Raw genomic sequence first — 14,874 nt, forward strand, 5'->3', positions numbered from 1 at the left:
ATCATTTTGAAGAGGAGTCTCGCAGGACGAGATACGGACAGTTACAGAGATACCGAGTGAGAACAAGGAGAGTTAAGCTCATACAGAGAAAAACGCTGCTCAATGGAACACCGACCCCCGCAGCGCTAGCTTTTATCGTAAATTCAGAGTTTGCTTTCTTTTGCAAAAATATGTAATGGGAACTTGACTACAGTCATCTCCCACAATGTAGATTTCAAAATGCTTTCCTAATGATAAGACACTTGAGTTTTGGCGGCAAGGCTCAGATCTAATCAATCCCCACTTATTAGGCATGTGTAGAGCTACTGGGGTGATGAACATAACTAATCCATTTAACTAGAGCCTATGAACTCTACAGACTGAAGCAGAGGAGGAGGTGGGGTTTTAAGAGCTGTGGTGAGCTTGGGAGGTGATACTTAAGTAGACTAATCAACAAGATGGAATAACTGGAATAAACCATGTTGATGGGTCAAAGCAAGCATAAAACTCTGCTTGAGATGTCGGCCTGCACTAGCTCCCAACGGGTCATCTCATTTGATTCTGGTTCTTGTGGTCACAGTTGTTCGGAAGAGTTGCTAAGGAAAAGAACATCTTATAATGAGTTAGTACCATTTTTCGGTGCAATGTCCTTTGAAGAGACAAGTCCAATTGGGGGTATTTAATCAGTGAACAGTGGAACGTTTTTCAAAAACTAAACAGAATGTCAACAAAAACACAGCACTGGTGTACAGTCTAAGTCATGCAGATCACTCTAAAAAGCTTGAAAGTCCAGTTGCCTTGTTCCAAGCCTTATAGAGCCAAAACACCTCATACCAGCTTTCAGCCATGGTGGAAATGTGATGATTTATGCTTGTTTGCAGCCACAACACCTGGGCAGCTTGCAGTCATGAGGGGATCATGAACTTCCATGTAGATAAATATCAAATATAAGGCCGTTTGTCCAACAGCCAAAGCCTCACTAAGGACAATGATCCCAAACGCAACAGTCAATACAACAGATCAACCAACTAATTATTTTGTTTCAGTTGTCAACTCAAAATCCAACGCCATTGAAGTACGGTGGTGAGACTCAGAGAGAGCACTGAAAAAATACTGCTAAATGATGTGAGAGATTGATGACAATAAAACAAACAATTACTCCAGGTTGCTACAGCTAAAGATGATTCTACAAGCTACACAAAGGTTGTGCTTGTTTTCTGTTAAATATACAATAACTGTTGAACAGGTTGTGTTGTTTTTCATCTAAGGTTGTATTGTCCTAATCTTGTGATCTTGTAGGTATCAGAGTTTTTAAAATTAGCTTTTTATTTTTTTTATATGTGACCGCAGTGAATGTGATTCAACTGGTGTAATTTGCAAGTAATTTGCAAGTCTTAGGGTAGTAAGTTAATTCACCACAAGCCAAGACAGTAACTTCATTTATCAACGAACTGTACAGTATTTGCATGATAATCATTTTGACTTGTAGCTGTTACTTTTAACTCATTTATCAGTGGAGTAATATATGCATTCTTCACTGAAAGTTGGGGGAATTTAAATCAGGTGTTAATTACTGAAGCCCTCAACTAATTAAGCAAGCGCAAGTGTTAGCTGATATCTTAAAGCTCCTCCCTCTCTGCCAGATATGGGAGCCTCAGGCTTCAAAAATATACAGACAATAGCAACCAAATCCAAAACTCAAGGCTTCCAAGCAGTAGTAAAAAATGATGTGTGGCATCCATCCCTCCAGCCATCAATCCTTTATTTACTTTAGTCTATTAATCCAAGCTTCTCGTGGATGTTGAAGCTGCAGTCACCAGTTCTTTAGTGCGTGGTCACTGTGTGTGTGTGTGTGTGTGTGTGTGTGTGTGTGTGTGTGTGTGTGTGTGTGTGTGTGTGTGTGTGTGTGTGTGTGTGTGTGTGTATGCACAGGGTGTGTTCCCAACATACAGGTGGAGTGATAAAGGCAGAAGTCAAATTCCTATGAATATAAAATTGTCAAATATAAACTAGTGAAACGCAAATATTGCATATAAGATTTACCAATAAAAATGGATTGAAAGTGAATTCAGGAGATTCAGTGGCATGTGTGTTTCCGTGTGTGTGTTTCTGTGTGTGTGTGTGTGTGTGTGTGTGTGTGTGTGTGTGTGTGTGTGTGTGTGTGTGTGTGTGTGTGTGTGTGTGTGTGTGTGTGTGTGTGTGTGTGTGTGTGTGTGTGTGTGTGTGTGTTTGTGTTCCATCTCTCCGTCAGGGACCTTTTAAGGATGAATGGAGGATTCAATCATCTCCTTTTAGGTCATTTGTGCTCCTTGATCGAGTTCCCCAGAACATCTGCACGACTGAAACACTCTGCTGGAACTGTGTGCATCTGCACATACAGACACACAAGCTCATACTCACACTGAATATTATGCCTTATCACCCCCTCCCCCCCAACACACACACACACACACACACAATTTTTTTGACTCCCCCACTCACACTCAGTCTCTCCCACCCATTCCCTATATGAGCATTAAGATAGGCAGCATTCAATTAGCTGGATATTCTTCCAGATAATAGCCTCTTTCAATTCATAGCAGTCTGAGGGTTGATGAGAGTGATAAGTAGTCTGCCCCCCTGCCCCCTTCTTTATTGAGTGTGTGTGTGTGTGTGTGTGTGTGTGTGTGTGTGTGTGTGTGTGTGTGTGTGTGTGTGTGTGTGTGTGTGTGTGTGTGTGTGTGTGTGTGTGTGTGTGTGTGTGTGTGTGTGTGTGTGTGTGTTGGTGGGGGGTTAAAGACCACCCCTCCCTCCGTCTAAGAAACTGGCGCTCACAAGTATGTGCATGAAAGAGCCTGAAGTTGAATAAATGAGGAATGAAGTAGACAATATTCAATGTTTGTGGACTATTTGACTTTTTCCGCCACTTATCAATAGTAGTGACAGCTGGAATTGATTTAAGTATTTGGCTGAGTCGCATGGACCATGATATCTGGTTTGCATATATGTGTGTGTGTGTGTGTGTGTGTGTGTGTGTGTGTGTGTGTGTGTGTGTGTGTGTGTGTGTGTGTGTGTGTGTGTGTGTGTGTGTGTTAGAGATTGTGATTAAGTGGCAGACATATTTGTATACTGTATGTGTAGATTTTACCATTCTTACGCTGCTTAAAAGTCTTTTGTCTTATACAAGAAACTGGAACCCTGAAAATAGTTTTAGATTTATGGTTATTTCTTTTTTTGAGTTTAAACACATATCCTATGAAATGAAGAAGGTTCAGGTGGTGTGGGACGATATGAGAAAAAAAATGTGAATCTTAATATTTACAATCCTAAACAAAATGTGAGACAGTTCATAATGTAAATTAAAACAGGCTGCAGTAATCTGCAAATCATAAAGTCATAGATGAGGAAATGTATAATCTCCAGAAAAAAAGAGTTAATTTTGAATTTGGCAGGTGTCAAATTATGTCTCAAAAAGTTAGGACATGGGCAGTGTTCACCAATGTTCACCACTGTTCAGCATCCCCCTCTTCAACTTTCCATGTGAACTGAGGAGACCAGTTGTTGGATTTTTGAAGGACTATTGACCCATTCTTGTCTGGTATGGAAATCATGCTGCTAAACAGTTCTGGGTCGTCTTTGTCTTATCTTTCATTTCATGATGCACCAGAGGTTTTCAGTGGGTGAAATGTCAGGACTCCAGGCAGGTCAGTCAGCACCCAGATACGTCTACTCCCAAGCCATGCTTTTTTATTATTATTACAGATTCAGTAAGTGGTTTAGCAATATCTCTCTGAGAGATGCAAGGCTTTCCCTGAAAAATATATTATTTGGATGGCAGCATATGCTTCAAAACATATAAAGTGTTCGTCTGAGTGTTTTTCTTTTAATACTACTTCATTTTTCCATTCTTTTGTTACCCATGTCCCAACAGTTTTGAGTGGTGTTGGTGTCGTCAAATTCAATATACTGATGAAATTATAAAATGTCAAACTTTCTACATCTAATATCTTTTCTGTGTTCTCTTGTGAATAAAAAGATGGTTCTATGAGATTTTGCAACTCGCATTCTGTTTGTATTTACATTTTACGGAATATTAGGCCTGGGTAATATGGACCAAGAGTCATATTCCGATATATTTAGGCTGAATATCGATATACGATATAAATCCCAATATTTTTTCCGCAAAGTGGGAGTGAATCTGAACTTCAGCCAGATGTCTCCTTTTCTTCCAGCTGTACAAAAAACAGGCTACAATTCTCTTGCAAAGAGCAATGGCCCAGGTGATGTGCTTGTCATTGATGCCACGTCCTGTCAGAATCATAAAAAACTACTAATTAAATGGGCGTATGCGAAAAGTTTGACTGGTTTCACTTTAAGACACTCATACGACTAAGTGCTTTAGAAATTTTAGAAATATTCTACATTAATAGTTTTTTTCTCATTTCATAGCTTTTTTTTCTTAACCAACACCAGTCAATCATAAATATCAAATATTGTATTAATTTATTTTCTAAATTTTAATCCTGTAAGAAATGTTATGGCAGAAAGTAGGAACTATCAAATATGAACCAATCAGATGAAGGGGGGTCATGCGTTTTGACGTCTATCGTCGCCACGGTAACGCTTTTGACTGAGAAAAGTAATGCCCATCGTCGCAGGATCGAGACGCACATTTTGATGTATAACACACCTGGGTGCACGTTACAGTTCGGGCCGCATTAACGGCCGAAGAAATGGCATAAATTGCGCCAAAATTACACGATGAATTCAAAATGGCCAACTTCCTGTTCGGTTTCCGCCATGGTGCTAAGAGACTTTTCTTTAAGTTGTGACATGATACAGGTGTGTACCGATTTTCGTGCATGTACATCAAACCGTATTGTGGGGCTTGAGGCACGAAGTTTTGTAGGGGGCGCTGTTGAGCCATTAGGCCATGCCCATTAATGCAAGCCATTAAATATAACATTTTTCGTCAGGCCTGGCTTGCGTGCAAAATTTGGTGACTTTTGGGGCACGTTTAGAGGGACAAAAAGGCCCTCATTTCGTCGGAAGAAAAATGATAAAAACAAAAACAATTCCTACAGATACAATAGGGCCTTCGCACTGTCAGTGCTCGGGCCCTAAATATATGTATGTTACCTTGATGAAATCAACAGGCTAACCTCACCTTTAAAATGGTAAACACATCAATACATCACTAATTCTTATCAAACAACCTAATAATATGGCTGTGAAATCTTTTGTATTGTAAGTGATTTTACTTTTAGCACTCTAAGTTCTGTGTTTTATTAATTTATTTAACATTCAAATTTTCTACGGAGACTTGGATATGACAGTAGCATAAAACACAAAGTTGCAGACAGACAAACAAAGGAAAATTAGAAAATACCCCAAAACTAATATTTAGTTTTTGTTTAAAGTAAAATATCTTAATAGGCCTACTCCTTACAGCGCTGCACTCACCAAGAGCCAAGTGTAATCTGTGACCGAAGCGTCCTCAGCTCAACCGCTTTGACAATGTTGCTCCCGTTGTCGGTTCTTATAGCAACCAGATGGTTTTTCTTGGAGTTTCCAGCTTGCAATTGCGTCCTGCAGGGCCTCAGCTATATGTTCACCCGTGTGGTCTTGGGGGAAATAACTTGTTTGGAGCCACGCTGTTTTCATCTCTCTGTCTTCAGTGAAATGAAGCGTCTTACATGTCCTGCTTGACCACATATAACTGGTCAACGCAAAATGGGTCAAGTTAGCGAGCCGGTCAGCAAGGCTCTGCCTCACTTCAGTATACATTTGTGCTTCTCATGAAAAGTAGTTGCGACTGGGAAGCTCATATCTTGGGTCCATAGTTTTCAGTAGCTTTTTAAATTCGACTTGTTCCACAGTTGCAACTGGGGCCATATCTTTAGCAATGTGATAGGACACTGCTTTAGTTATAGTACACCACTTGTCACTTTTCTTTTCATAAGGCACACTGCGGGAAAATGAAGCATGCAGTGAGCTTTATTTCAGAGCTGGAGCTTTTTCGGGTTGTGGATGTCTTTCTGTCGTTTCTGCAGCACAGTTTCACACACTCTCTCCTGCTGCAGTTTGCGCCACTGTTTCAGGTGGTAAAAAAGATTTTGTCGTGCTTCCTGGATGTAACTTTTTATGACACTCCCTACAAATAACTTGATTTTGAACCCAAACCATCTACAAATTACTGAGCCACTGCTTTTTCTTTTACCAATCAATTCCTCCACACGCGCTGCAGACATTGCTGCTACCGCCATGTTTCTTGAATTGCATCTTTCCCTGCCTTTCCCCTTCAACCCCCTGTGTATGAAAGGGAGGGGCGGGGGCTCGAGGAGCAGGGCAGAGAGCTCTGGCTCAGCAACTTGCCTAGGATCACAATATATAGTTTAAGTATGTCGATGTACTATATGCAATATGGTCTAATTCGAAGTTGCACTAAAAAATATATCAATATATTATTATATCGCCCGGAAAGAACGTTATTACCTTTTTGGAGTTGGAGTCTTTTATTTCAAAGCGAAGCCCAAAATATTTCAATACTGTTTGTATCTATATTATACACTGTATGTTCCTCAAAGAGAAACATTGGAAGACATTTCTCCCTCTCCATTGCATACTATTTAAATATTAAAGGTATCTTATGTTGTTTGTAGGAATGAAGGAGGAATATGAAGAGCATGAAATCCGACCCTTGTACAGCTCTGCATGAAGAAAAATCATTCATCAGTATCCACCTGGGGAAGGGATTGCTTTGAGAAGCCCGTGTCAAGGATCCGATACAACAGTAGTCATAAATGCCTCCTAAAACTCCCTGGTGCAAAAAAGGAGGTCTTATGTTTACCTTATCCAGAAGTGGCATTAACATTGGTGAACTTCGAGGCACCTGCAATGGACCATCTTTTGAAAATGTGTATTGTGGTCAGATGTGAATCTTTAAGGATAGAAATATCAAGCAACATGACAAACACATTCTGACTTAGTGATGATGCACCCTATTTAGAAATGGTATTAGCATCCATCCTGAGTGATAAGATCCCAAATAAAAGGCTTTAGGTCAGGTGTGGCCTTACCATGGAACTCCATATGTGTTCCAAGTAACAACTTGTGATGGGATCTCATTGTGGAACCCTGTATGCAGTTAAGCACGTACAAGATTCCTCGCTCGCAAAAGACCAAAGAAATTGCCATAAACTGCACTAAGGCACCTAGAAAAAAACAAAACACCCTTCCTGTCTGTTGGATTTTTCCAATTTCAACGAACAAATGAACAAAACATATCCAACAATAGTGATAATGAGGAAAAATGGAAGATAGCAAAGTTTCAGAGTACTTGAAGTAGGAAAAAGTACGTCAGGATTTAAAGAAAAAACAACAACTAAGGTAGGCAAATCAAAACAACAGTGATGAGCCATGGTGTTGCTATTTTGTTGGTTGTTATGGCTTATTGTATTGCACTTTAGCGTGACACTATTGCTGTGCTAATGAGTACATTCTTCTGCTTTGACAGAAAATGTCAGTTTTTATTATTCATGTCAATGTGGCATAGGATGCATTGGGTTTCCATTGCTAAAAGAATCTGGTTATATGCGGCCTCGGGTGCTTTTACATCTGTACTTAAGGCTTTCCATTTGTGATCACATTACGCAGAATGGATTGTAATACCAGGTGTAAAAAGGGCCTCCGAGCTGGTGATCAGTCCACTATCTCTCACCTCCATCTCTCTGCTCTCTATGGAGAATTGTTGCTAGCCTAAAAACAAACAAAGTCCCAACTTGATATTTGTTGTAAATCACCTCTCAACTAAGCTCTTACTGCAGTCCTCTTGTGCTGCCTTGAACCAGAGCTCTCTTGAGAGAACAATTAAACTGATAAACTGAGGCTAGAGGGATGAATTGAAATGTGTGCTGAAGGGAGTTTTCCAAAACCACATTACTGCATCTGTCAGGTGGCCTTCCATAAGCATGAACCTCCTCACAAGAGCGGGTTGACCTCTGCAATTTATTACCAACACTGGTGACATTCATCACATCTCAGCCCCCAGGACACAAATCCAGTAATAATATCACAGCAGACCCATACACCTGACCATACGACTGGCCTCTCGCTGTTTCTGTGGTTTTATTAAATAAGAGCTGGTAGTGCTATTTCTTCCTGATTTTGTGCACAGCATGCCGCCTCCTACTTTTACCATAGGTGGACGACTTGGTTACTATGAAGGACTGAAGCTGCCAAAATCCCAAATAATACAAACATACATTTCGTCAGGTTCTGTTCTCCTTAGTAAATCTCTAGCTGGACGTTAATCAATACCAACAGCCCCACCACTGCCCACATGGGCTTTTGGTTTTTCTTCCCTTCCTGGCAGTTTCTTTCATCTGTTTCGCCACATAATGTTGTGGCATTTTGTTATACCCCAAAAAATAAATGAATAAAATTCATTTTTTCAGTAAAGCCATAGCAGACGTCTTACTTAAAACTTTCTTCACGTTTGAATTGAAAGAGTTCCACTAGGCTACAGTGGCACAGGCCTAATGAGCCAAAACCTACTGAAGAGTAGCCAATTTAAAGTGGAGAGGAGATTCTTTTCATGTCAGATCACTCTGTGCTCCTGGATTCGTTTGCTACACAGGACTAAAGAAGAGGGGATATTACAAAAGAAACAAAATAATCTTCAGTCAGAATGTCTCCCTCAGATGGTAAATGTATAAAATGTACCTGGCCGTCTGCTGACTGTATTAATAGTAAAACGGTTTACACACAATGTATAAGAAAATGAGAACAGATCCTGTCAGGCACCAATGGATTACATAAAACAGGAAGCTAATAAATAATGAACTGATAGAAGATTTATCAGAGAACCCTCTAGTGAGAACTGGGGTGAGCATCACTAGTTGTGTAGCCTTGGCATTAATTAAAGCTTCCTCTGTAAACCAGTGGCGTAGCCACGGGTGTGCCAGGGTGTGCCAGTGCCACCCAAAGAGACAGCTGGCACACCCAAAAATTTGATGCAATTTTTTTTTATTTTTTGGTATAGTCTTCTAAGTATTCTAAATCTAGGCTAATCTAGGCTATTAGTATGTAATCATGATGTTCAAAATAATTCAAAATAAAAAAATCTTATTTTTGCATGTAAAACCCCCGTCAGGCGATGTGTCGCGGCAGCTGGACTGTTAAACCTAAATTATGGTTCCGCGTTAAATCGACGGCGTAGGGTACGCGGCGACGCACAACGTACGGTGTGCGTCGCCGCGTACCCTACGCCGTAGGCTCTGCGTCGGTGTAACGCGGAACTATAAATCAGCCTTCAGACAACTCATCAAACGGAAGGTGGATGGCGGACACGAGTTCCCGTCCATTATTGAAGTCTTAGACTCCTGCGACAAAGATGTTTTATCCAAGATTAACTGTTTGCATCGTATTCTGATAGCATTGCCTGTTACAAGTTAGTCCGTGGAGCCTTTTTTTAGTCGTCAACAGGACCAGAGCCGTCAGAGCGACGACGCTCACAGAGAGACTGAGGAGCCTCTCGTTGCTCATGTTTGAAAAAGATTTGAAGTGTGCATTTTCTGTATTTAACAGCGTTTGTGTGTAATGTATATGATTAATAACAGCAGCACGTCATTGATTAGGCGCCCCTCTGCTCCTTCACCCGCCCCCCCTCTCTCCTCCCCGACACACACACTAGTATGAGCTGCAGCTCCAATGCGCGCCCCCGCGAGCACGCGCAGCAGCGCGAGTGTTTTGGATTGACGGTAACTTTATGGAGAGGTAGAAAAAAAGGAGAGGAAGAGAGAGAAAGAATCAGGACAGACAGGGGAAGCCAACAGGTTGGTCTAATATTAGGTGGAAGTGTAGGAAGAGCCATTTGATACTAAGTGATTAATATCTAAATATGATTTATATTGAAAAATTGCATAAGCAAGATTTGCAATTTATTCAAAGCTATTAAAAATGCTTGTTGCACAAAAACGTAGATGCCCAGTATGGTTTGAATTTCTGCTGACCAACCTGTCCTTTTGGGAAAATTATATTATTTTATTTTATTATTTTATAATAAAACCATCAGGCCAACCTTAAGCCAAATAGTCGTGTTCATCCTCTGGTTGGGTAACGTATTGCGTCACGCATCGCGTCACTTCCTGGTGTTGCGGTCTGTGCTGCTGCCGTCTCACGGCGTTTGCAGGCTCAGATCTCTCCCGACTTTTTATCTAAAACTTAGACTGTTTTCTGGTAAAATAGCACTATATCTGGTACATTACTGTCTTTATTTCAACACTCGCTCATTTTCTCTTCCGTAACTTTCACTGTCACCAATCACCGATACATTTTCTGTCCGTTAGCCTCCGTTAGCATCTTAGCATGGCCGCTCCGGCTCCCACCGCTTCACCTCTTTCCTGCTCAGTGTGTGAAATGTTTAGTTATTCCTCTGCCTCCTTTAGTGAAGACGGTAAGTGCTTAAAGTGTAGCTTATTTGCAGGGCTGGAGGCGAGGCTCAGTCAGTTAGAGGTCCGGTTTGGCCAACTAAACCATAGTCCGAGAGCCTCCTCAGCTAACCAGGCTAAGCTAGCGGCGGACCGGCCCGTAGCAGCTGAGCGTAACCGCTCCCCTGCAGCTCCCGAGCAGCCGGCCAGGCAGGGCAGCTGGGTGACGGTTCGGAGGAAGGGTAGTCTTAAAGGGCTCACGGAACACCACCCGCTTCATGTGTCTAACCGTTTTTCCCCACTCAGCGACACATCTGTTGAGAAACAGACCCTGGTGATTGGAGACTCTATTGTGAGACATGTGAAGCCGACTCCAGAGACCTTAGTTAGGTGTATCCCGGGGGCCAGAGCGGGCGACATAGAAGCAAATTTGAAGCTACTGGCAAAGGGTAATCGTAAATATGGTAAAGTTATCATCAATGTCGGAGCTAATGACTCCCGTCTTCGCCAGTCGGAAGTAACCAGAATGAATATTGTCTCGGTGTGTAACTTCGCCAAGACCATGTCGGACTCTGTAGGTTTTTCTGGCCCCCTCCCCAATCTGACCAGCGATGACATGTTTAGTCGCATGCTCTCGCTCCGCCGCTGGTTGTCTCAGTGGTGTTCAGAAAACGACGTGGACTTTATTGACAACTGGGAGACATTCTGGGGAAAGCCCGGTCTGATTAGAAGGGACGGCATTCATCCCACCCGGGATGGTGCAGCTCTTATGTCTAGAAATCTGGCCAATGTTATTAGACACTCCCCCTGACAATGCAGGGTCCAGGCCAGGATGCAGAGCTGTAGTTTAACAGGGCTGGAGGCGAGGCTTAGTCAGTTAGAGGTGCCTAGCAAAATAGAAGTGGTTGCAGTTCCCCGCCCTCCAAAAGTTCACCAGGTGCAGCGTTATAGAGGCGTTAACCAAGATAACCTTGTAAAAATTAAAACCAATGTACATTTGGTACCAATTACAGACCTAAAAATTAGATGCGGACTACTAAATATACGATCATTAAGCTCTAAGTCTCTGTTAGTAAATGATATAATTACAGAGAGCAGGAGTGATATTTTCTGCTTAACAGAAACATGGTTACAGGAGGAAGAGTATGTTAGTTTGAATGAATCAACTCCGCCCGGCTACTTTAATCATCACATTCCTAGAAGCACGGGCCGAGGCGGAGGAGTCGCAGCAATTTATAACTCCGGTCTCGAAACAAAAATTGAACCTAAGTGCAACTATAATACATTTGAAAGCCTCATGCTTGGTCTGAAATTTCCGAGCCGGAAATCAGAGAAGCCAGTTGTGTTAGTGGTAGTGTACCGGCCCCCTGCTGGTGCGTATCTGGAGTTTTTGTCTGAATTTTCAGATTTCCTTTCTGGATTATTGATCAGCACAGATAAATTCATCATAGTGGGTGATTTTAACATTCATATGGATGTTGAAAGCGATAATCTTAAATTAGCCTTCGATTCTCTTCTAGAATCAATGGGTATCTCACAAAAAGTGGATAAACCGACGCACTGTTTTAATCATACTCTCGATCTCGTTCTCACCTACGGTGTTGAAACTGATGGTCTGTTGGTGTCACCTGTAAACTCCCTTTTATCCGACCATTACTTAATAACGTTTGAATTTAATTTTGTTGATGTTGAAGTGCAAAATAGGAGGTATTATTTTAGCAGATGTTTGTCTGATGAAGTTATTGTTAAATTTAGGGAGGCCATTGCTTATCTTACGACAGTGCGAAATAGTGATGTAGTCGAGGCCAGTGACCTGGGTTCTACCTCTGCAGATGTTGATTTCCTTGCTAGTAACACTGCTGATTTGTTGCATTCAGCTTTAGATGAAGTTGCTCCTTTGAAAAGGAGGGTTTCTAGCCACAGGAGCTTAACTCCCTGGTATAATTCAGATATCCGCATGTTGAAACAAAACGTGCGTAAAATGGAAAGGAAGTGGTACTCTTGTAGGTCTGTAGACTCTCATCGTGAATGGAAAGATATTCTAATAGTATATAAAAAAGCCATTCGCAAAGCCAGAACAGCTTATTATTCAACGTTGATAGAGGATAACAAAAGTAACCCACGTTTTCTGTTCAGCACTGTAGCCAGGCTGACAAAGAGTCACAACTCTGTTGAGCCGTGCATTCCTGCAGCTCTCAGTAGTGAGGACTTTATGGGCTTCTTCAACAGTAAAATCGCGAGAATTAGAGAAGAAATCAACCAGCCGGTTGTAGGTGTTTCTTCAGCTTTAGCGACTTCCCTAGGCTCTGACTTGTCTCTAGACTGTTTTGATCCTATAGACCTCCCTGAGCTGACTTCACTCGTTAATAGAGCTAAGTCAACCACATGTATGTTAGACCCCATCCCGACTCGACTATTCAAACATATTTTTTCTCTTATTGGTACGACAATACTGGACCAAATTAACTTATCCCTAAGTTTAGGATATGTACCACAGGTTTTCAAAGTCGCAGTAATTAAACCTTTACTTAAAAAACCTTCTCTTGACCCAGACACCTTAGCTAGTTATAGACCAATTTCCAACCTTCCATTTGTGTCTAAAATTCTGGAAAAGGCAGTTTCAAGCCAGTTATGTGATTATTTGTATAGAAATGATCTGTTTGAAGTCTTTCAGTCAGGGTTCAGAATGCATCATAGCACAGAGACAGCACTTGTTCGAGTCACGAATGACCTCCTTATGGCCTCAGATAAGGGATTAGTGTCCATACTGGTTCTACTGGACCTCAGTGCTGCTTTTGACACTATAGATCATGGCATTTTACTGCACAGGTTAGAGCATGTTGTTGGGATTAAAGGGACAGCTCTATGTTGGTTTAAATCATACCTATCTGACAGGTTCCAGTTTGTTCATGTACATGAGGTTTCTTCAGAACAGTCAAGGGTCTGTTATGGTGTTCCGCAGGGTTCAGTGCTAGGGCCAATCTTGTTCAGTTTATACATGCAGCCGTTGGGAAGTATAATCCAGAATCACGGCATACAATTTCATTGTTATGCTGATGATACGCAGCTCTATTTGTCTATGAAGCCGGATGAAACAGAACCGTTAGTTAAACTTCAGGCATGTCTTAGGGACATCAAGGACTGGATGTCCAGAAATTTCCTGCTTCTAAATTCAGATAAAACAGAGGTTATCATTCTTGGTCCAGAGCATCTTAGGAAGGGATTAGATGGTGTTGCGATGGCTTCCAGTGCAACTGTGAGAAATCTTGGTGTTATTTTCGATCAGGATTTGTCGTTTAAACCATATGTCAATCAGGTTTGTAAAATAGCCTTTTTCCATCTCCGTAATATTGCAAAGATTAGGAAAATCCTCTCACAGAGTGATGCAGAAAAACTAGTTCATGCGTTTGTATCTTCTAGACTAGATTACTGTAATGTGTTGTTAGCAGGATGTCCAAGTAATTTGCTGAATAGACTCCAGCTGATCCAAAATGCAGCAGCACGAGTACTGACAGGAATTAGCAGGAGAGACCACGTCTCTCCAGTGTTAGCGTCGCTCCATTGGTTACCCGTAAAATTCAGAATCCAATTTAAAATTTTATTACTTGCGTATAAAGCCCAAAACGGCTTAGCTCTGCATTATTTGCAAGACCTGATAGTGCCTTATGTTCCTGTCAGAGCTCTCCGTTCTCAGAGTGCAGGTTTACTCGTAGTTCCTAGAGTATCTAAATGTAGATTTGGAGGGCGGGTGTTCTGCTATCAGGCGCCACTACTATGGAACCAACTTCCAATCTGGGTTAAGGGGGCTGACACCACCTCCACCTTTAAAACTAAACTTAAAACATTTCTGTTTAGTAAAGCCTATAGTTAGTGTTTAGTAAACCTCTAGCTGGTGTTGGTAAATCTCTAGGTAGTGTAAACTTTAGTGTGTCAGAGTCGCTCCTGTGGTTTCTTGTGCTGGCCCCCCCTTCTCCTCCCTTTTCTCTCTTTTGTCCATGTTGCAGCATCCTTTGCCGGACACCGGAACCTGCAGTGTGGGAGTGAGGGGGGCAGGGTAACGGCCCCTTTTGGGCGGGGGAGAATGTTCGTCCCTCAAGACTCCTCTCCCTGGCCCTGCCCCTTCTCAACCTTTCCCCGACCCTGCACCCCAACCTGGGACTTGATGATTGGGCCGGAGCTTCGGGAGCTGCGTGCTGGCCTGCGGTCCCCACCCCTGGTCATCCCGTTGCTGGCCCCCCCTTCTCCTCCCTTTTCTCTCTTTTGTCCTGCAGGTGGCCGTGGGTGGCTTGTAGCTTGCATTACGGAGCACAAGTCTTTTCCTGACCCTGCACCCCAACCTGGGACTTGCTGATTGGGCCGGAGCTTCGGGAGCTGTGTGCTGGCCTGCGGTCCCCACCCCCGGTCATCCCGTTGCTGCTTCCACCTGCCTGCTGTGCTGTTGCCGTCCCTGACCCACCAGTCTGGCCCTCGGCAGGAGGGTCCCCCC

At 42.3% G+C, this 14,874-nt stretch overlaps 1 protein-coding gene across 1 annotated transcript in view; it reads left to right on the forward strand.

Annotated features, from left to right (window-relative positions):
* The window catches only part of dab1a (DAB adaptor protein 1a), a 127,190-nt gene that overhangs the window by 10,383 nt on the left and 101,933 nt on the right, over nucleotides 1–14,874 (forward strand). The gene's annotated exons all lie outside the window — the stretch shown is intronic.

Source organism: Cololabis saira, chromosome 13 (assembly GCF_033807715.1).
Source record: "Cololabis saira isolate AMF1-May2022 chromosome 13, fColSai1.1, whole genome shotgun sequence".
NCBI lineage: Eukaryota > Metazoa > Chordata > Actinopteri > Beloniformes > Belonidae > Cololabis > Cololabis saira.